The 22,497-nt window shown below is 48.8% G+C and overlaps 1 long non-coding RNA gene and 1 pseudogene across 1 annotated transcript; both read left to right on the forward strand.

Annotated features, from left to right (window-relative positions):
• Positions 1-2,995: 2,995 nt before the first annotated feature.
• Positions 2,996-3,897, forward strand: LOC126948894 (coiled-coil domain-containing protein 137-like; annotated as a pseudogene).
• A 13,828-nt stretch (positions 3,898-17,725) lies between these two features.
• On the forward strand, positions 17,726-22,054 carry LOC126948895 (uncharacterized). Its single transcript, XR_007723566.1, has 4 exons — positions 17,726-17,957; positions 18,622-18,795; positions 20,537-20,634; positions 21,826-22,054. It is a non-coding gene; the product is annotated as an uncharacterized LOC126948895 (long non-coding RNA).
• The last annotated feature ends 443 nt before the right edge of the window (positions 22,055-22,497 follow it).

Raw genomic sequence — 22,497 nt, forward strand, 5'->3', positions numbered from 1 at the left:
TGATGACCCAGAGTCAGCAGATTGAAACTCAAAGCAAAAGGTTTATTTGGCCAACAGTTTTCAAATCCTTTCTGTCTCTTTCTCTCCCTTTTTTTTTCTTTTTCTTGTTTTTTTTTTTTTTTTTTTTTTTTTTTTTTTTGTTTGTTTGTTTTAGGGATAGCAGAATCAAATGAAGCAATGACAGAAAAAGGTAAGTTGGAAGGAATAATGAGTGGCGTCCTCACTCCCAGTGGTCAGTTCTAATGTCAGTATGACAACAGAGTAGTATATAAAGAAGAGGTTGGCGAACTATAGCATGCACCACAATGACCTGGAATGCTTGTGAAAACATGACTGCTGCTGCACCCATTCCTCCTTTCAGATTAATGAGAACTGGATGGGGCCCAAGAATATGCATTTCTAATAAGTTTCCAGGTGATGTCAATACTGCTGGTCCAGGGACCACACTTTGAGAACCACTGACCTAAAAGGCTTCCTTACCCTTGATAGAGATTTAGAAAGAGACAAGCATATATATATCACTAAGATGCTTTGGCTATGGTATGAGTCAACCCACCTGAATGTAGTTTAGGCAGTAAGGCATCACAGCAAGTCTGGAGGCAGTATCCATGGGTAGCTCAGCCAATGACTGACTTCAATAAGGATTAACCTCTCCCTGTCTTTCTGTCCTGCCATCCTCATCATGTTGGCTTTGTTCTTGGGCTTGCCTCTTCATTATTCCAGAAAGGCTGAAGGCTACCACTGTTCCAGGTATCACATGTGAACCCAGAAACATCAGTCTGAAGAAGAGATGGGGTTTTCTTCCTTGTGGTTTTTTTGTTTGTTTGTTTGTTTGTTTTGAGACAGAGTCTTGTTATGTAACCCAGGCTGGAGTGCAATGACATGATCTTGACTCACTGCAACCTCCACCTCCCGGGTTCAAGCAATTCTCCTGCCTCAGCCTTCCGAGTAGCTGGGATTACAGGCATGTGCCACCATGCCCAGCTAATTTTTGTATTTTTAGTAGAGACGGGGTTTCACCATGTTGGCCAGGTTGGTCTCGAACCCCTGACCTCAAGTGTTCCACCTGCCTCGGACTCCCAAAGTGCTGGAAATACAGGCATGAGCCACTGTGCCTGGCCCATGTGTCTTTTTATTCAGGAGGAACGACTCTCCCAGAGGTGCCCAGAGGATATCCCATTAAATCCCACTGGCTATAATAGTCATGTACCCACAGTTGCTGGCAAGGGTAATGGAATTACCATGATCTGGTGAGTCCAAGCGATATTCCCTTCCTGGGGCCGGGGAGGTGCCCTGTCCCCCTGTCTCCCTGGCCCACCAGCGGATTGTGGGGAGGAGAGACAGCAGGCCATGCAGGCCTACAGAGCATTGAAGCAGTGGCGGTGGCTCCATGGGGAGTGACCCCACCTCACTTCCCAGAAGAAGCGAGAGCCACAGCTGTGATGGAGAGACCCGGGACCTGGCCATGCTCCTGGGAAACAGGCACCAGGAGCTGCCATACCTGGGTCGGGGAGAGGCAGGCAGATTCTTTTCCCTGGCCATGCTAGCAGCAGGGGGTGAGGCCTCCAGGTACTCGTTCACACACTGGGCTTCAGCGGGTCCACATGTTGCAAGGGGTGAGTGCCCGATGAACTAGGGCCAAGGCCTGGTTGATGGTTGGCCTGTGGGGCCCAGGGTCACTCACAGTTGCGTCTCTTTGTTCTGAACGTCCATTCTGAGTCGCAGCCCAGGTACACCTTAGGAAGGGCTGGATCCCATTACCCTGTCCCTGAACACCACTTACTGAGACAGCTGATGAGGCTGGCTCGGTGTGTGATGGAGGCCCCCTGGGAGTTAGCAGAGCTAAGTGCACAGCACACATCAGGCAGAGCAGGCCAGGGATGGTCAACTCTTGAACTTAGGCAGCTAAAAGAAGGTGGGAAAGGTCCTTGGGTGAGGCAGTTGACTGTGTCAGCCACAATCACCTATTCCTTCTCTGCAGATGCCACTAGGAGAGAAAATAGACACAAGGGGGTGAGGGGAAGAAAGTATGGGTCAGGGCTTCCTGGGACATTGCATTGAAGGATGTCTGTGGTGGACATCTGCACTTTTCCTACCCAGTGTCCGTCCCCTCCTATCTCCTAACAGTACCCAATTTTCCTCTGGGGAACCACTCCACCCCGATTTGGGTGACCTTGGTGGGTCAAGCAAAGTGCACTGACTTCACCTGGCCTTACCCATCACCCAAGCTTGGCCAATCTGTGTTTCTTTCCTGGGGATTTCAACCTTAAGCAAAGCAACACAAGAGCAGAAAACATTTGGAGTGGGCAGGTGTCCTCCCCTCTCTGGAAATAGGAAATACGCATCCCCCACTTACAATCCTCCTCCTCTTCCTCTCCTCTTTTAGCTAGCATGTGCAGGTGCTCTGTGGGAAACTTTACATGCACGGTCTCAACTAATCCTAGCAATAGTCTTATGGGTGACTACCATTACCTCCATTTTACAGATGAAAAACCGAAGCTTTAAGAACTTTAAGGATCACAGAGCTAGTAACTGGTAGATCTTAGATTTGAATTTATACCTATGAGATTGCGAAGCCCTGTGTTTCTTGTTCTCCTAGAATATCAGGAGAAAATGAGCCCTCCCCAGGCAGCACTGTGAAATGGTTGAAGGTCTTTTATCTTCTCTGCCCATATACGTGGGAGTCTTAGCGCCTACACTGCTGTCTAATCTAGGCTTGTTAGGGCTGGGCAGTGTTTCACAATCCTCCCAGATAGCGGGCAGTAAGATGTAAATAACACTCACAGGGGCCCTCACGGACAGCTGCTTGGAGACAGTCTGTGTGTAATATGGATAGAAAAAGCACTGCTGATAATATCTGAACCTCTGGATCTGGCAATTCCTGAAGTCCAGACTCGTGAACTTCATTTTTGCTTAAGTCAGTTTGAATTGGGTTTTATTGCTTACAACTGAAAAAGTTTTAGCCAGTGTTTCTTAACCATTTTAAAAACTGGAGGAAGGCAGAAGTGGCTTCACTAGGGAAGCTTTCAGCATGGAGATGGCGCAAGCTGGAGGTGGAGCAGCGGTGCCCAGGGTGCCAGTGGGTCCTGGGAGTCCCCGGCGGGTGCAGCGGCGGCACCAAGGGCAGCCGCTGGGAAAGCAGCGCCCAGTCCCATGGTCCGGGCTTCGCAGCAAAGAGAAGAAAGTGAATTGCACGCCCAAGAACCAGGATGAAGAGGAGATCCCTTTCTGGCTCCGGGAGATTATGGGGAGCTGCCAGAAGATGAAAAACCCGATCGGTAACAAGAAGAGGAAGAAAGCAGCCCAGGTGGCCTTCAGAAAGACATTGGAGAAGGAAGCAAAGGGAGTGGAGCCCGACATCGCCATCCCCAAGTTCAAGCAGAGGAAAGGGGAGTCTGACTAGGCCTATATCCAGCGCATGCAGCAAGAGGTCCAGCACATGCTATTCCTCAGCAAGAACCAGGCCACCCGGCAGCCAGACGTCCAGGCAGCTCCCAAGGAGAAGTCTGAGCTGAAAAAAGCAAAAAAAGCATTCCAGAAGCGACGACTAGATAAAGTCCAGCAGAAAAAGGAGGAAAAGATGGCAGACAGGCTGGAGCAGGAGTTGCTCAGAGACACGATGAAGTTTGGTGAGGTTGTCCTGCAGCCTCCAGAGCTGACCACCAGGCCTGGGAGGAGCATAAGCAAGGACCAGCCTGGCAGGAGATCGCAGATGCTGAGGATGCTTCTGAGCTTTGGCGGTGTGTCTCAGCCTCTGACTGCCTCCCTGGCCTACCAGCGGATTGTGGGGAGGAGAGATAGGAGGCCGTGCAGGCCTACAGAGCATTGAAGCAGCGACTGCTGCAAGAGGAGCGACCCCACCTCACTTCCCGGAAGAAGCGAGAGCCACAGCTGTGATGGAGAGACCCGGGGCCTGGCCATGCTCCTGGGAAACTGGCACCAGGAGCTGCCACACCTGGGTGGGGGAGAGGCAGGCAGATCCTTTTCTCTGGCCATGCCAGCAGCGTGGGCTGAGGCCTCCAGGTACTCGTTCACAGACTGGGCATCAGTGGGTCCACATGTTGCAAGGGGTGAGTGCCCGATGGACTAGGGCCAAGGCCTAATTGATGGTTGGCCTCTGGGGCCCAGGGTCACTCACAGTTGCGTCTCTTTGTTCTGAACGTCCATTCTGAGTTGCAGCCCAGGTACACCTTAGGAAGGGCTGGATCCCATTACCCTGTCCCTGAACACCACCTACCGAGACCGCTAATGAGGCTGGCTCTGTGTGAGATGGAGGCCCCCTGGGAGTCAGCAGAGTCAAGCGCACAGCGCACATCAGGCAGAGCAGACCAGAGGCACGGAAGACGCACCTGGGGTAGGGCCACTGGGCACATCTGGACCACCTGTGAGGGCTCTGCAGGGGACCGTGACTACAGGCCAGTTGTGAGTGGTCCCCTGCAGAGGCTGCCCACTCAAGGTTTGGTTGGGGTGGAACGTGATGACAGCACTTACACCAAGAAGGTGAGAATGGGGGCCAGGCGCGGTGGCTCACGCCTGTAATCCCAGCACTTTGGGAGGCTGAGGCGAGTGGATCACCTGAAGTCAGGAGTTGAAGACCAGCCTGGCCAATATGATGAAACCCTGTCTCTATTTAAAATGCAAGAAAGAAAGAGAGGGAAGGGAAGGGAAGGGGAGGGGGGGAGGGGAGGGAAGGGGAAGGGAGGGGAGGGGAGGGGAGGGGAAGGGGAGGGGAGGGGAGGGGAGGGGGGAGGGGAGGGGAGGGGAGGGGAGGGGAGGGGAGGGGAGGGGAGGGGAGGGGAGGGGGGGGAGGGGAAGGGAGGGGAGGGGGGGGGGGGAGGGGAGGGGGGGGGGGGAGGGAAGGGAAGGGAAGGGAAAACAGTATTGTCACCTACATGACAGGGCTCTAAAAGAGCTGGGCAGGCCCAAAGTGGCTTGAGAAAGTAAAGGAAGGATCCAGATTTGGGCTCAGGGTCACAGAACGGGGCCCAGGGGGAGTTCCTGCTGAGGGCAGGGTCTTTCCAGGCTTCAGTCTCCACCCCGAGCCAAAGGAGGGAGAGCCCAGGCTATCAGCATCTCCAGATGAGGGCAGAAGGGAGAGGCTTACACCCAAGTCACAGATCTAGCAGTGGAGTCCGCCTGCCCAGCACCATTTGGGAAGTGAGGAGTGCCTCTGCCCGGCCACCATGCAACCCTCCAGGTGTGAAGTGGCAGCCTTGCGTGTGATCTTTCTGCCCTCCCCAAGTTTGCATTTTCGACATTAAAGTTTACTTTCAAATTAAAAAAAAAAAATCACCCCCAGGATTTTTTTTTTTCTTTTTTTTTTGAGGCAGAGTCTCGCTCTGTTGCCCAGGCTGCAGTGCAGTGGTGCGATCTAGGCTCACTGCAAGCTCTGCCTCCCGGGTTCATGCCATTCTCCTGCCTCAGCCTCCTGAGTAGCTGAGACTACAGGCACCCGCCACCACACCCACTTTATTTTTTGTATTTTTAGTAGAGATGGGGCTTCACTGTGTTAGCCAGGATGGTCTCGATCTCCCGACCTCATGATCCGCCTGCCTCAGCCTCCCAAAGTGCTGGGATTACAGGCGTGAGCCACCATGCCCAGCCACCCCCAAGATTTTTTAGACAATTTTTTTCCTTATTGTCTGTTCCCTTCACCATGAAACTTTAGCGCCACAGATATACTTTGTATCTGTTTATGTACAGTATGTATATCTTTGCTTATACATAAAAAGTAATTTTTTTTCATTCTTTCCAAGAATGAATTTTTTTTGCCTGGTTGGGATGGTATTGCCCATGCTAAGATTGCATGGCCTTGACTAATGAGGATGGACCTCAATGATCCTCACCTCCTGGTATTCATGCCTTTCCACATTTAATCAGGGCTAGCCTGTGTAGATGGTATACCATGATGGAAGTGATGATTTGTGACTTTCAAAGCTAAGTCATGAAGGCTTTGTAGCTTCTGTCTTGCTCTCTGCTTGGGTGGTTCAGCCTGGGGGAAGCCAACCAGCATGCCATCATGACACTTAAGCAACCTCTGCAGGGAAACTGAGGCCTCCTGCCAATAGCCAGCACTAAGCTGCCAGTCGCGTGAGTTGGCCACCTTGGAAGTGGATCTTCCAGCCTCAGTCAAGCCTTCAGATGACTGCAACCTCATGAGAAGTCCAGAGTCTGGACCTCCCGGCCAAGCTGCTGCACAGGAACTGTGAAATGTAATAAATGACTCTTGTTTTAGGCCACTAAGCTTTGCCATGGTTCGTTATACAACATTAAGTAACTGTTAGGTTGGTGTAAGCTCTCTTCTCCATCACATATATGGAATGGCTGGGCACTGCAACTCATGCCTGTAATCCCAGCACTTTGGGAAGCCAGGGAAGGAGGATTGCTTGAGTCCAGGAGTTCAAGACCAGCCTGAGCAACATAGTGGGACCCTGTCTCTACCAAAAAAAAAAAAAAAGAGAAGAGAAGAGAAGAGAAAAGAAAAGAGTACATATGGAACATACAAGTGGGGGCTGGGTAGTGTATAGGTATGGAATAACAACAAAAGGTTTAGGAAATCTGAGAGGTTCTATCAACATAGTGCAAGGCATGTTACAATAACCATTAAATAGCTTGTTTAAAAAAAAAAAAAAAAGCTAGTGAGAGAAATATTCCATCCCCACGTGAATTCAACAAGCCTTTGCCATTACTTACTCTGTGGAAGGTACTGTGTGAGATACTTAATATATTAGTGTCCTAGGGCTGCTGTGACAAAGGACCACAAACTGGGTGGCTTAGAACAACAGACATTTATTCTCTTGCAGTTCCTTCCTGGAGGCTGGAAGTCTGGAATCAGAGTGTCAGCTGGGCCATGCTCTTTCTGAAGGCTCTAGGGGAGATCTGCTCCATGCCTTTTTCTGAGCTTCTGGTTTTGCCAGAAGTCCTGGAGTTCCTTGGCTCATGCGAGCATCATCACTGCAATCTCTGCCTCTGTGTTCTCCCTGTGTGTCTTCACATCATCTTCCTTCTGTGCCCGTCTGTTTGTGTCTCTCTTCTTCTCTTGGATTAGGGCTCACCCTAATGACCTCATTTTAACTTGATTACATCTGCAATGACCCTATTTCCAAATAAAGTCATACTCACAGGTACTGAGGGTTAGGACTTCAATACCCTTTGGTGGGTACACATTTGAACCCTTAACTAGAGACAGCTGAGAGAATCGGATTCATTCTTGACCTTTTAGAATACAAACCATGCTGACTAGAGACCCATGCATAACTAGCAATAACCCATGTTGCAAGGGCAAGCACAATTTGGGAATGCCTCGTGGGCAGAAGCGCAGTGTCACTGGCCTTCAAAGGATGTGTAGAATGTTGACAGTTGGAAGCAGGGACTTTCCAAACAGAAGCAGAACGAGCAAAGGCAAGAAGGCCAGAAGACAGAGGAACTCTTAAGGGCCGAGGAGCCGCTCTGCAGCTGAGCAGGAGTGAAGATTTGACAGCGAGGTTGTCGCCAGGTGCAGGAGGTATTGACTGCTAGTCTAAGGAAGTTGCACTAGATTCTTGGAACAGACGCTATCGGTATCTGAGGTCAGGTGAAGGTGGGGAGTACGAGTCTGGGTGAGGCAGCTCCCATTGCTCAAGGGCAAGCCTCAGGCGAAGGTTGCAGGTGTGAGCCTCTACCTGCAGCAATGCAGGCAGCGGCTTGGAAATGGGGGTAGAAAAAAGACCCCATGGGATCTGGGTGGGGCACACCAGCCTCAGCTACGCTAGGGAAAATCCAGGTGCCTAGGTCTTGGAGCAGGTGGAATGAAGGACATGGAGATTTGGAGCCAGGTCTGGGCTGAAGTTGTGGGTCAGGGATTCATCCCAATACAGAAGATGGTAACAGCTGGTAGTGGAGGAGATCACTGAGACAAAGCATGAGGAGTTCAAAGACAAGGGCAGAATGAAGATGGGAGTTGGAAGAAACTGAATTAAGGAGATCGGTGTGCCTGAACTCATTTAATTAGGCATCTGTAGTCACTAGATAATCACCACCAAGGGTGAAAGCTAGTGCCTTGGGGAGTTTCAGTAAAACTTGTCCCCAAATCTTCAACATGCTTTAGGGGCAGGAAAAAAAAAATCACACTGCTCCCACATGGCTGAGGTTCATTTTAATAGGGGGCATTTGAGAGATACAGAGTCCTTACTCAAAAAAGTGATCAGGGTTAGTTGAGAGCTTGGGCTCTGGGGTTGGATGCTTAGATTTGGATTCCAACTTTACCAATTATTTAAGTGGGAGACTCTCACCAAGTTACATACTGATTTGGGCCTCAATTTCTTCCTCTGTAAAAGATGAAGAATAACAGTTCCTGTCTAAAAGAGTTGATAAGCAGATGCATGGGATGCTACATGTAAAGTGCATAGGACAATACTGTGCTTTTAATAAATGCTGCATAATTGTCACATTTAGTCATGTACTATGGCCAATGGGGGGTGGTATTTGTGGTTGGCCTGGAACTTAGGGGGTCTCTCAAGTCACCTCCACAGTGCTAAAGGGCAGGAGCTCTGGAGCCAAACTGTCTGAGTTCCAGTCTTGGCAATGCCACCTGCTAACTCTGAGACCCCGTGTCCTGGTTTTCTTATCTGTAAAATGGGGATATAAATGGTACCTACTAATCTTGTGGGGTTGTTATGCACATTAAAAGAACCCATGCATGTAATATGCTCAGAATAGTGCCTGACATGTAGTGAGTGCTCAAGAAGTGCTTATCATGATTATTTCCCCTTCTGTTCCTTCTTCTAAGCTCCGACACAACAAGGCCAACCTCACAATGCACACAGCTCCATCCAGTAAGCTAGGATTCCCAAATGGAATGGTCACCAAAGATGTTACACCAGACACTTTGGACATTAAGTGGAGAAGAAAATAATATACATTATTTGTGGCATGGCTCTAGCTCACATCTCTGTGTCCGGGAGCCCGCATTTATCAGATGGTCTCTTGAGAAACTCCTCACTCTGCAAGGCTCTCAGTTGGGAGTGAAGCCCTGATTTTACCATATTTTAGAGTAACTCACATAAACTCTGGGGTCCATGTCATTCAGTCTTTAAGCAATAGCCTGTTGGAAGAAGCATAGAGACAAAGCCTTAAGTCATCTCTGAAGGAGGTTGAAGAGGCTCCCATCCACCCCACAGGCCTTCTTTCTATGGCTGGCAATGGCCCTAGAACCCCTGACCCCTTGCTCTTTTTCAGTTCTTCATTCTCAACTTTCTACTCAGCTTTTGCAGACATTCAGGCTTCAGGGTCTCTGTCTTTGAAACCCTATTCTTCTTCCTTCCCCCTTCGCAGACCTGCCTCTCTTCTTCATCCCCCTTCCCAGACCTCCTGAGGCCACAGTACGAAGTCTTGGAATGGGTTGGCTGAACCAACCCTCATTAGAGGGCCATGAGGAGGAGGAACTGAAAGGTGAAGACAAAATTCCCCTTGGACATAGGGATACATTGGGGGCGAGGGAGGTAGGAGACCCTTTCATGCTCTTATCTCAAACCAGGCTCTCTGCCTCTCATGGGCACCAGCTACACCAGTCTCCTTATGTGGCCCACGTAGGCCACGTGCTCTTCCAACGATCTGCCTTTGCTTATACAGCTCCCTCTGCTGGAAATGTTCTTCTCCCGCTCTTGTTACATCTCATTCTTCAAGTTTCAGCATAAACATGCCCTTTTCAGAGAAGCCTTTGCAAATCAACTTCTCCATGTTGCCCCATCCCTCTCCCTGCTTTTCTCTCTGCATTCTCTTAGTTCGTCTTCCCTTTGTAACACTTACTGTAATTTGTGGTTCTTTCATTTGTTTACATTTTTGTTTACATTTTTTTTCTATCAGCCTCTTTAGAATCCAAGCTCCAAATTCCATGAAAACAGAGACATTACAGAAGCATCCCCAGGGCTGGGCACTTAGTAGGGTTCTCAGTAAATAGTTACGAATAAACAAATAATGGAATGATTGTTTTACATCTTCAACTCACGAGCAGTTGTGTGACTTTGGAAAACTCACTTAACCACCCTGGGCTTTATTCACGTCTAAAGGGATGGCGAAATTTACTCTGACTTCCTCTAGAGGCAGTCATAAGGACCAGCCCCATAAGGCAACCACAAAACACCTCAAAATGCAAAAAGCTTTACTATGTAGAAGTATTAGTGAGCCCTAAAAGCTGAAAGTTTGAAAAGATGTAAACAGCACTGAATGGTGCCTGTTGCTGTGTAGTAGGGTACATTTTGTTGGAGCATTCTCTTGTTTTGAGTTTTCACTCTTTTCACCCTGCCCTGACCCTCAGTATTTCGGAAGGAGCACACCCAAGGGGTAGCGTGCCAGTAGGCAAATGATCTGCTGCTAACTGCTGCCCCTCACCTACTGTCAGTTGCCAGAGTGCCTGTCTACATGGACGGCAGCTTTCCAAGAAAAGTATACATCACTCTCTAATGCTGGTCTGGCTTGTTATTCTCATATCGTTCAGCTCTAGCCCCATTATACATCCCTCTGTCTGCAACTAAACAGTCTACAAGGGGGAAACCTCGCCTGGCCTTCCCAGAAAACAGGCAAAGTTTTGTAGAAGGGTGGAACTCTCTGCCACCACCTCCACCCTAAAGCAGAAGAAAAACAACCTAAGCCCCCAGCCTCCTCACACGACAGCTTGGCTATTATTTAGCTGACTAAATGCCCCCTTTTCATATCTGCACCTGGAGTCACAAATCAATCACATCTGCTTGCCAAGCGCTCTCCTGCCTTGTGATCAGCAGGCAGTGCTGAGACTGACAGGGAGGTGGGGCCTGGGCTAACCCTCTTGCATTCTGTTCTAGCACCTGAAATTGATCTTGCTTCTTGCATTTCTCCTCTCCTTTTTTCCCTACTCATCTGTTTACCACCCCACAAACTGCACTTATTTAGGGCTTGGGAAGACATAGCCATGTCCTTGATTTATTTCAAATGAGCGGAAAATCAATAATCTAGATACATCCCCTGTGCGCCTGGTTGAATGCATCTTAATTTTGTTCCATCCAGGGAGGGTAGCACTGTCTGTCTGTATACCTACAGCATCCACAGGAAAAAAAGACTGGTGGATTACCACCACTCCAGAATGTTCTGGAGCAGTACTGTCCAATAAACTTTTGGCAATGATCAGACTATTCTATATCTGTACTGTCCAATATGGTAGTCACCAACCAGTGACACGTGGCAATTGAGCAGTTGAAATATATGTAGTTAGTGCAACTGAGGAGCTGAATTTTTAATTTAATTTAAATCTAAATAACCTCCTGTGGTTAGTGGCTATGGTATTGAACTATGCAGTTCTGGAGCAGGACTTTTCAAACCTGTGTGGATAGGAATCTCCGTGTCAGAATTTTTTTTTTTTTTTTTTTGAGATGGAGTTTCACCCTTGTTGCCCAGGCTGGAGTGCAATGGCATGATCTCGGCTCACTGCAACCTCTGCCTCCTGGGTTCAAGCGATTCTCCTGCCTTCGCCTCCCAAGTAGCTGGGATTACAGGCATGTGCCACCACGCCCAGCTAATTTTCTATTTTTAGTAGAGACAGGGTTTCTCCACGTTGGTCAGGCTGGTCTCGAGCTCCCAACCTCAGGTGATCCAGCCACCTCAGAATCCACAGAAGTTTGAAAAGCCCTGCTCCAGAACTGCACGGTCCAATACCATAGCCACTAACCACATGAGGTTATATAAAAAGGAACGAGATCATGTCCTTTGCAGGGACATGGATGAAGCTGGAAGCCATTATTCTCAGCAAACTAACACAGGAAGAAAAAACCAAACACTGCATATTCTTACTCATAAGTGGGAGTTGAACATTGAGAACACATGGACACAGAGAGGGGAACAGTGTACACCAGGGCCTGTTGAGGAGTGGAGGGTGAGGGGAGGGAACTTAGAGGACAGGTCAACAGGTGCAGCAAACTACCATGGCACACATATACCTATATAACAAAACTGCACATTCTGCACATGTATCCCCTTTTAAGAAGAAATAAAATAAAATAAAAAACAAATAAACAAACAAAAAAACCAATAAAATGCAGATTCTGAAACAGTAGGTCTGAGAAAGGGCCCGAGACTTCTCAAGGATGTTGATGCTACTGATCCCTGCTCCAGCCTTTGAGTAGCTGGGGACTGAACTGTTGGTTCTCAAACTTGATTGCACTTTGGGCTTCCCTGGGGAGCTTTAAAAAATACTGATGCCTAGGTCCTGCCCGAGTGACTCTGATGTAACTGGTGAGGGTGCAGCCTGAGCATCTGGATTTTTTAAAAGTCCAAGGGGATTCTAGTCAGCAGCCTTGGCCACTCACATTGCGTTGCAAATGACCTAGTTAATGCTTTTTAAAATAACCTGTCATTGCAGAGAACAGAGCACTAGCTTTACACTAATCTCTGGAGGGATCTTATTGGTTCATGGCCAAATCTTCAGGGAGTTTAGACTGCTTTTGCCCATCCTGACTAGAATGGAAGCAAGCTTTTTAAGGTCAATCCAATCAGAGCATGTGCAGCTCTGGAGATGCGGTGGGGTGGGGTGGGGAGTTGGGAGTTGGGAGGCCGGTAAGAATCATCCTGGGAGATATCCAGTCTATATCTGCCAGCTCTACCCTAGCCCCAACCTGGGATTCTATGTCACTACAAAGCCCTACCTGAGCCAACCCCTCCTAGTCCTCCTACCGGAGACTGAAAGCCATATGGATTTCAGACCTTAGGCTTCTGGATCAAAGTTCCTGCATTTGAACTTTAATTCTGTTGCTCATTAGGTTTGTAACTTGTACAAGTTACCTACACTATCTGGGCCTTGATTTTCTCATCTGTAAAATGGGAATACGTATAGTACCTTTCTCTCAGACTTGTGTAAAGGTTGGCCTAGTTCCCAGCACTGTGTGACAGTACTGTCAGCTTTGTTATTAATCCCTCACCATATATCTTTCCCATCCTCTGTGCTCCAATCCCACTGAACTCCTTCTAGTTTCTCTCTTTTTTTTTTTTTTGAGATGGAATATTGCTCTGTTGCCCAGGCTGGAGTGCAGTGGTGCGATCTTGGCTCACTGCAAGCTCCGCCTCTCAGGTTCCGCCATTCTCCTGCCTCAGCCTCCCGAGCAGCTAGAACTACAGGTGCCTGCCAACACGCCCGGCTAATTTTTTTTGTATTTTTAGTAGAGATGGGGTTTCACCGTATTAACCAGGATAATCTTGATCTCCTGACCTCATGATCCACCCGTCTCAGCCTCCCAAAGTGTTGGGATTACAGGCATGAGCCACTGCACCTGGCCTCCTTCTAGTTTCTTAAGCCCACCATGCTCCTGCTCACCCAGCACCCTGGCATATGCTAGTGTTTCCTGCACGGATTTATTTCCCTCTCCTTTAGGCTTACTTAATGCCTCCCAACTTTCCTCAGATCAGCCCAACTATCAGTTCCCTTGGAAACTCTCTTGTCTCTAATCCTTCTCAGCCCATGCTCGTTAGCACTTAGTGTGGTCCATGTTTATTCATTCAATATACATTGTTTGAGCGCCTACTATATCCCATGCATTGTTTTCTGCTCTGGGAATTTTGTTCTCTGCAGAGAACAATCAAATACTTTACGAAAAGAAAAATCTGTATTTTTATGAAGCTTACATTCTGGGATAGATGGTCTATAAACAGAGAAGTATGCTAGAGAGAAAAAAAGAGCAGGAATGTTGACAGAGTGGCCAAGAAGGCCATGAGTGAAGAGGGATGATTGTGAAAAGGCCTAGAGGAAGCCGGGCAGACACCTTGCAGGGACAAGCATTCCAGGCAGAGGGAACAGCAAGTGCAAAGGCAAAATTGCAACATCACATTTTGTGCAATCATTGGATTAATCTCTAATGCATCAACAGAGATCACAAACTCTATGGCAGAGGGCAGGAGTCGTACTTTTTTGTTCTTAGCACCCAGCTCCTTGGCATGTAGTTAGGCACTAAATATGTGTGGAATGAATCCACTGACTGGGCGTTCTGGAATTTCTGGAGAATGTGTGCTGGGGACAGGGGCGGGGAGTGGTTTGTATTCACCCAAGAATCTTTCATCAGTTTCAATACCTGTCACCTGTTGAAAATAACTGTGTCAGGAGAAAAATCTCTTGAAATGGAATACTACTCTTTTCTTTTTCACATTTCCTTTAAATGATCTCCCTTCTACCCAGCCAGAGGGACCCATCACACTGGAGAGGATTAGGATTGTGTGGCAGGAATGCAGAGAGGAAGAAAGAGCTGATGTTCAGATTTCAACTCCTGAAATAGGCACTTGAAGCCCATTTCTGAGAACTCAATAGGCATGAAAGGCAGTGCTTCTGATATACAAAACTGGTGTTTGTGAAAGGAAAACATTTAATAGCTTTATAGAATTGGGTTTTTTTCTTTCTCCAAATCAAGCGGTAAGGCTGTGAAAGAGGAGAACACACATTTATCTACAAGAAACAGATTCAAAAGCAAGTAGATGCGGTAGGGAACCCAGACCAGCTGGGAGGGAGAAGGGTTGGAGAGGCTGCAGGGGTTGGAGAAGGGGGAACTGCAGGGCCCTAGAAGGTCACTCTGAAGCAAGGCTTTAAGCAGTGAGCAGTGGCCTAGACCATTTTATCAGTCAGCATCCCCACCAACTGCTCAACCAAAGAGACTTCGGTGGGGGGACTATTGACAAAGGTGTGGGCAGGAGAAAGGAACCAGCAAGGGAGGTTGAGGCACTCAGACACCAGTAACCATGGGAAGCCCTTATGTTCCTCGGCCTGAAGGCACAAGGGGAGCGGGGCCATGATTCTGATCCCAGGAAGAGCTGGCAGCGCTACTGCCTGAGCCCTGGTACTGAGGCAGGGAGGGAATGGGGAAGGATTAGCCCCACCTACCTCTTCTCCCACCCTCAGAACTCCCGAGGGCTCCTCCCCAAGGCCAAGGCACCTAATGTATGGAAGGTCCTTTGGGATGCCCCACACCATGCCCCCTGGGTCTGCTTCTCATAAAGCTCAGATTCTCAAGACAGCATCCCACCTCAAATGCACCCACTTTCTGCTCAGGAGCGTCCTTGAAGACAGGGAGCCCTCTCAGCCAGTGCACATGTGAAGCCCAGAAATGCAGGGCAGTGAAAGCCCTCACAGGCATCTCTGGTTCTTTGGGGCCTGGGAGCTGATGGACAGATACTGCCCAGTGAATGGCTCCAGGCATCTTGTACTCATCTCAGAGGTCCTAGCAGAATCTTTGTCTCAGACAACATACCCTTAAATTGACTGTCCCTGCTTTCCTGTCCTCTTCCCCTGCTCCCTCGCTCCGAGTCCTGAGACCAGCTCTGCCACAGGTTGGGTTCTCTGCAAGAAGACTCTGAGATGGAAGATGGGGTGCAAGGTTTTCATTAGGGAATCAATACCTGTGAAAGGAATAGGGAGGAAGTAGATTTGGGCAGAGGGGGAAGCTGAGATGTGATGCAGGGGTGCAGGATCAGGGAAGCCTTGGGCAGCCCCGCAGGTTGCTGGGAGCATGTCTTGAGTCTCCCATGGGCTGAATGGCCAGGCTTCTGTGCCCCCACGCAGATGAGGATGTGAACAGCCCAGGGGGGCGTGTCCGTGGCTGTCTCTGTAGTTTAGGCAAATCCTGAAGGAGGGGCAATCAGTTGCAACAGCGGGGCAATCAGTCCCTCCTGGAAGGGGGTCGTGCATGGGGAGCTCCACATTCACCATAAGCTCCCCAAGAAACAGGCTACCCTCACATCCTTATCTGGGGCTCTGCTTTTGGGAGAACCCAAATAAAGACACTGGGTGAGGTATTGCCAGGATCAGCATCCCAGGGCACAGAGAGGATAGAGAAGGGCAGAGAACAGATGTGGGGATTGAAGGCAGCACATCCATTCAACAAGCACAGCTGACATCCAGTGCTGGAGGCCCAGAGGTGCCCAGTGTGTGCAAGGCTGCCCTCCTGCCTCCTCTCTGAGTGGACACCCTCCCCTTCTTCCAGCACTCAGAGGACCCCACCCAGGAAAGCCTTCCTGCTTTTACTAGGGAAGAACAGAACCTACTTGATCTCCCTGACAAGTGCCACCTGAGCTAAAGGGGAGTAAAATCTACCCTCATTTAGGGACCATCTCATTTATATCCTTTACAACATTAAACAGAAGAAAGCATCACTTAGCGGGTGCCCACCCTGATATTCAGCACCACCCTTTGCATTTGCGATGATTACCTCCTTTAACACAGGTGGAAAATGTGACTCAGAGAGGTTAAGTAACTTACCCAAAGTCACACAGCCAAAACCCAATAGAGCCAGGATTTAGAGACATTCTGATTGACTTCACATTCCATGTAGATGGCACTATGAGGCACTGTCTCAGGAAGTTTACTGCACACAGATTCTCCCATCCTACTCCCCAAGGCAGAGCAGAAGGCTGGGTTCTGGGCTTTTCTGACTTGGGATGCGGTAATGAGACCTCCAGCCCAAACCAGTTTCCAGCGGCTTCTCCCGCATTCCCAGCCTGTCTTCAATCACGCCGCAGCAGCCCCTGCCTTGTTCATCACCGGCTTTCCTTCTCGTGCCTCCTCTAATTTTGCTCCATATCCCTTATGATGAGCCATTGCATAGAGGGTGATTTACAGCTTCCACTCTCATCTGCCTAGGGTTTGTTTTTTTTTAAATAGAAGAATTAAATCGGATCAAGCGCTCCAAGAGCCTGTCTCTGACTTCAGCCTCTCTCGTTTACCCAGTGATGCATCACGCTGTGTTCTAATGGCTTCCTAATGGGCAACTTAATCTGTCATTAAACCCACTCACCAAGGGCCCCTTGCCAGACTCCTTGGCCATTGGTCTGCTTGCTGAGCCATGGCGTCTGTGGGGTGACCCCGTCCTCAGATTAGCGGGGGTTCTAAGAGGAAGCGCATCATTTCGTCTGGGGTCCCGGGCTCAAATGCCGACGGGGTCAGAGAGGTAAGAAAAGTGAGCAGGGCTGGTGGCTGGGACTCTGCGACCGTCTAAAGGACCGCCCCTGCTCGGTCCCCCTCATCGCTGACCTATGGGGATCTGGGCCCAGATCTTCCCATTTCTTGACACAAGTCGGAGATGTAGAAGTGTATGTATCATCTTCCCCTTTTCAAAATGTCAGCATCTATTTAAAAACACTTTTTTTAAACACTGGGCAGGCCAAATAAAACATGGCAGCCGGCAGCTTTGGCCCTCCTCAGAGCGACCCCGAGGTACCCCGCTGTGCTGCTCCCGGCCCCGGAGATTTCCTACAGCTCTGCTCAGCACGGGTAAGAGAATAATAAATCGGTCGCTTCACTATCCAATTAGCAGCCGTTGCTCCCCGCTGGAGGAAGAAAACAAACAGGAAGACCCTGCCCTGTTTTGTTTAGGGTCAAACTCGCCTCTGTACCACCTACTGGAGGGACTCTGGAGTTTGAGTTCTGGGAACAAGCGCGTGCCTCTGCTTCCGAATGAGCTCCTTTGACGTGTGGGTCCTGGGCACCAAACCACAGCCACCACAAGCCGCGGGTGCTTCCCCAGCGGGCCCCGGGAAGGAAAGCTCTGGGCAGGGGCAAAGCTGAGTTTTGCAACCAGTGAGCGGGAGCCCGGGGGCGTGGCCAGGCTGAGGGGGTGCGTTGTCCTGGTAACCCGTAACTTCCAGAACCATCCATCCTTTGGGGACTTCCTGTATGGGGCTGAAGGGCTTTCTTTCAGTCTCTCCTCAAGCTCAGTGAACATCACAGCAACATATTCCCTTAAAATCCTGAAAAGGTGCCGCACTTGAGAGGCAGTGTAGAGTGTGAACCTTGGAACCAGACCGCGTGGGATTAGGTGACAGGCACTTAGCTTCCGCGGGAGCTGGAGCAAGACATTTAACCCCTCCAGCCTCAGTGTTCTTATCTGTCAAGTGGAGGTCATAGTTGTGCTGACCCTGAAGGTGAAGATTAAATCAGCTAACATACGTAGCACATCCCCTATAGTTCCTAGGGCAGGGTAAGTACTATGTAAGTGTCAGGAATGGTAATAATAATTTGGGGGAGAATCCGCTGTCCCTTTAGCTCTGAGAGATAGAGGCTCATCAATCTATGGGATCTCACATTAAGATATAGTTGAGCTGTCTCTGGGATGCCATACTCCTAGAATTTATCACTTTCTCCCTCTCCATGTATTGTATCCTCTCCCCTCCGTCTCCTCTGCTGCAGTTCTACCCCTTTCCAAACCCAACTCTGCCAATACTCCTTCATACCATACACAATTTTCTTCACCCTCCTCTGAACTCACTTTATGCTCTATTGACACACACACAAGAACACTTATCACAGTTTGCCTTAGACGGTAGCTATGTGTGGATACGTCTTATCTCCCTGGAGACCGTGACCTCATCTTATTTTTTATATCCACTGTCACACTGTGTCTTCGACATAATAGGTGTTAAGTCAATATTTGCTAAAGATACGTTAAGTGAATAAATGAATTAGATTCCCTGAAACAACCAGGGAGATTCACCCGGAGGAAGTATGAAGTTTGGGAGCTTAGAACTCTCAGAATGGACTTGAACTTGGCCAAGGAAATCTCAGGGTAGCGCTATCAATAATAAGCAATAATTATAATAAATAATAAAAACACTAGCATTTATTGTGTGTCTGCTGAATGCCAGATGCTGCTCTAAACTATTGACACGGACTATTTTCTGGAATCTTCACACCTGTCTGGTGAGGTTTGTTCTACTTTTGTCATCTCACGATCCCAGCCGAGGATGCTGCGGTTCAGGGGAGTGGAGTAATGTTCCTAAGACACAGCTGGCCAGGGGCAGAGTATGGATTTGAACCAGGTAATTTGGTTCCCATGGAAGCAAATATTTGAGCACATACAGTTAATTAGGGAAGTGGCCCCAGGGAGTGCTGGTAGGGGGATGGGGAAGTGAAACGGAGGGAGGGAAGGAAGTAGAATGAGAGTGTGTTCACAAGCAGGTCATCTCTGTGTGCAATGAAGCTCATTCCCACTGGGGACCACGGAGACTTTGTAGAACAGAACCTGCCTCAGAGCCATCCTCCCAGAGGCTAGGAAGCATGGGCATTTACCCAATTCCCTTCATCTTTGGTTGGGGCTGCTCTTGGGGACAACCCTGGGCACTTCCAGCCCGGCCAGTGCATGGACTGAGCATGCTCCTGTGGCCAGAGACAGCCCCAGACAGAGTGGCAGGTTTCTGCGGTAAGAAGCTGGTGTTGTGTACAGCAATGGTGAATGCCAAAGGCAGGAGACGGGGCCAACACCATCTTCTATACCAGGGGGCTGGTTCCAGAGGCATTCCTCTTTCCACTGCCCACAGTCCAGCTTTGCTCACCAAAAGGTTCCTTCCTTCCCTTCCTCCCTTCCTCCTTCCCTCCCTCCCTCCCTCTCTCCCTCTCTCTCTTTCTCTCTTTCTGTCTTTCTCTCTTTCTTTCTTTCCTTCTTTCACAGAGTTTCACTCTGTCACCCAGGCTGGAGGCAGTAGCCTCCCGGGTTCAAGCAATTCTTGTGCCTCAGCCTCCCCAGTAGCTGGGATTGCAGGTGCCCCACCACCATGCCCAGCTAATTTGTGTATTTTTAGTAGAGACGAGGTTTTGCTATGTTGTCCAGGCTGGTCTCAACCTCCTGAGCTCAGGCAATCCACCCATTTCGGCCTCACAAAGTGCTAGGATTACAGGCATGAGCCACCGTGCCCGGCCCAGAAAGCCCACACTTTCTGATGTTCTTGTCTGGGCAGCAGATGCCTTCTCTAGGGCATTTTAGCCTATTTTTAGTCTCATTATTGTTTCCATCGCCTTGGCATCCTACTTTGTACTTCTTAACACACACATGTATATCACAAACATAAACCTCTAGGGGGCAAGACCTCCCTTCTGGAGGAAGTAAGCAAAGCCTGGAAGGTTGAAGCACCTTGATGAGGAACACCTGGATGGCTCATGGCAGCACAGTCGCCAGGCCTTAGCATCCAGAGAGTCAGATATGAGTTTTGTTTTATTTTTATGTATTTGTTTATTTGGGGGGTAAAAATATTGTCCTGTTGACCAGCCTGATGAATATTAGAAATGAGCTCTTATTGGTGAAATTTAAAAAATTCCCAAGACACATGGATGGGCTTAAAACTTTTGGAGCTGTGCCACATAGACATGCAGGCAGGTAGGCCACTTCCCTAATACTGTTCTTTTTTTTTTTTTAGATGGAGTCTTGTTCTGTCACCCAGGCTAGAGTGCAGTGGCACAATCTCTGCTCACTGAACCTCTGCCTCCCGGGTTCAAACAATTCTCATGCCTCTGCTTTCTGAGTAGCTGGGATTACAGGTGCACCACCATGCCCAGCTAATTTTTGTTATTTTTAGTAGAGACGGGGGTTTCACCATGTTGGCCAGGCTAGTCTTGAACTCCTGACCTCAGGTGATCTGACCACCTCGGCCTCCCAAAGTGCTAGGATTAAAGGTGTAAGCCACCATGCCCGGCCCCTAATACTGTTCTTCCATGGGTCATGGAAGAATAGAGAATAGCCCACCAGGAAACCCCATGCCCACTTCATTTCCCCTCCTGACTTTGCAGACAGCCCTCCTGCAGGCAGCGTAGGCCAGAAGTGAAGAACTTGGAGAACAAACAGACCTGGGTCCAAATCCTGGTTGGATCTGCTATGAAGACCTTGGGTGAGTTATGAAATCACTCTGAAGTTTGGGCTTCTCACTAATAAAATGGGTATAAATAACACTATCTATCTGATAGGGTTGTTGTGGGCATTAAATAAAGTACATGCACATAACACCGGGTACTGTGCCCAGATGAAAACTGACCAGAGACAGTTTGGTAGAGGATGACCCCAGGTTCTTTTGCGGTACATGCAGAGCAGCCAGTGAAGAGGTTTGAGGTGCTAAGGGTTTGCCACTCTCCACATGGCTTTGTTTCTGAGCTTTAAAGAAAGGGACTCTCTACCACACACAGGAGAGCTTATCAATTATTACTGTTTTAGCAAGCAGGTACAAAAACAGTTCATATGGCCTATTTTGTTGCAGCCAGCACCTAGCATGAAAAGATTCATTCATGAGAGCATTAAATGATTTTTGTCTAGTGATTTTCTTAGGGTAAAGTCTACAGACTTCTCTGAATTATTCTATCGTGTTCGTGAAAACATGTGGCATGTCTCTCCAGGATTTAAGCCAATCCATATATTGTGAATGCCTTAATTTCACCAAAGAGAGCCCATTTCTAATATGCATTGAGCTGGTCAACAGGCCAATACTTACACAGAGACATGCACACTCTCATTTCTGACATTCTGGGTGCTGGTTAACAAAGCTTTCATTGTTACTCAAGATGTGGGAAACAAGGGCTTACAGAAATCAGCTCTAGAATAAGCTTTCTGGCCTTTCATTCTTTTTCTTGAGATGGAGTCTCACTCTGTCGCCCAGGCTGGGGTGCAGTGGTGCAACCTCAGCTCACTGCAACCTCTGCCTCCCGGGTCCAAGTGATTCTCCTGCCTTAGCCTCTCGAGTAGCTGGGACTAAAGGCAGGCACCACCAACCCCAGCTATTTTTTTTTTTTTTTTTTTTTGTATATTTGTAGAGATGGGATTTCACCATGTTAGGCAGACTGGTCTTGAACTCCTGACCTCAAGTGATCTGCCCGCCTCAGCCTCCCAAAATAGTGGGATTACAGGCATGAGTGTGGCTCAGCTGAACCATTCATTCTTGATTGGGCTGCTCATTATTACCGGGTTATAGATTAAGCAAAATCATAATATCACACTACCTATGCTGAAGGACTTTAAAGGAAAGCAGAAACATCCTAAGCCCAGAAGACAATTAGCATTCAGTAAGTGATAGCTCTTACTGTTGGGACAGGGCCATCCCACATCACCACCTCTACTCAACCCCGACTCTCCAGACTGGATCTACTTTTATGACGTACGGGCTAAATTGGTGAAAAAGCAAGCAACTGTACAATCTTCACTCAACCAACACTTGCCAAGGCTGAGATAAAGGAGGTTTGTATTTCCTATGCAGCATGATTAGGAAGAAGGAGGAGTGGCGGGTGGAGGCTGTGATGAGCTACCGAAATCATCCTTAAGGAGAGAGGCATTTAGGCCCCCAGCTGCTGGGAGAGCTGCCTGCTGACAGCCCTCAGTTGTCAGCACCCAAGGGGATTGCCTTGGTGGAAGAGAGCTGCCTCCTTGCCACTGTCACGCCCCCTTCCGTGGCGGGCTGCATCTAATGACTGATTGACAAGAGGGTGTGGAGTCCCGAGCCTCTCAGCCTCAACTTGGATGACTCAGAAAGATATTCCCAGCAAAGAATTCCCTGTCGAGTGGGCTGAGACCTTCCTCATGACTACATTGTAGCTCAGTGTCTCCCTTTGCCCAATTTGACTTCCTTCCCTTCCCTTCTCCAGATGTTGATCCCTTGAGAACTCCCTAGTAAACCTCCTGCTCGCTAATCTCCATCTTTGAGTGTGCTTTCTGGGGAATGTACCCTGCGAAAGGAATGGAAGGGAAAAGTTGAGCTTGTAGGGGAGGA

The sequence above is a fragment of the Macaca thibetana genome, chromosome 2 (assembly GCF_024542745.1).
Source record: "Macaca thibetana thibetana isolate TM-01 chromosome 2, ASM2454274v1, whole genome shotgun sequence".
NCBI classification, from domain to species: Eukaryota; Metazoa; Chordata; class Mammalia; order Primates; family Cercopithecidae; genus Macaca; species Macaca thibetana.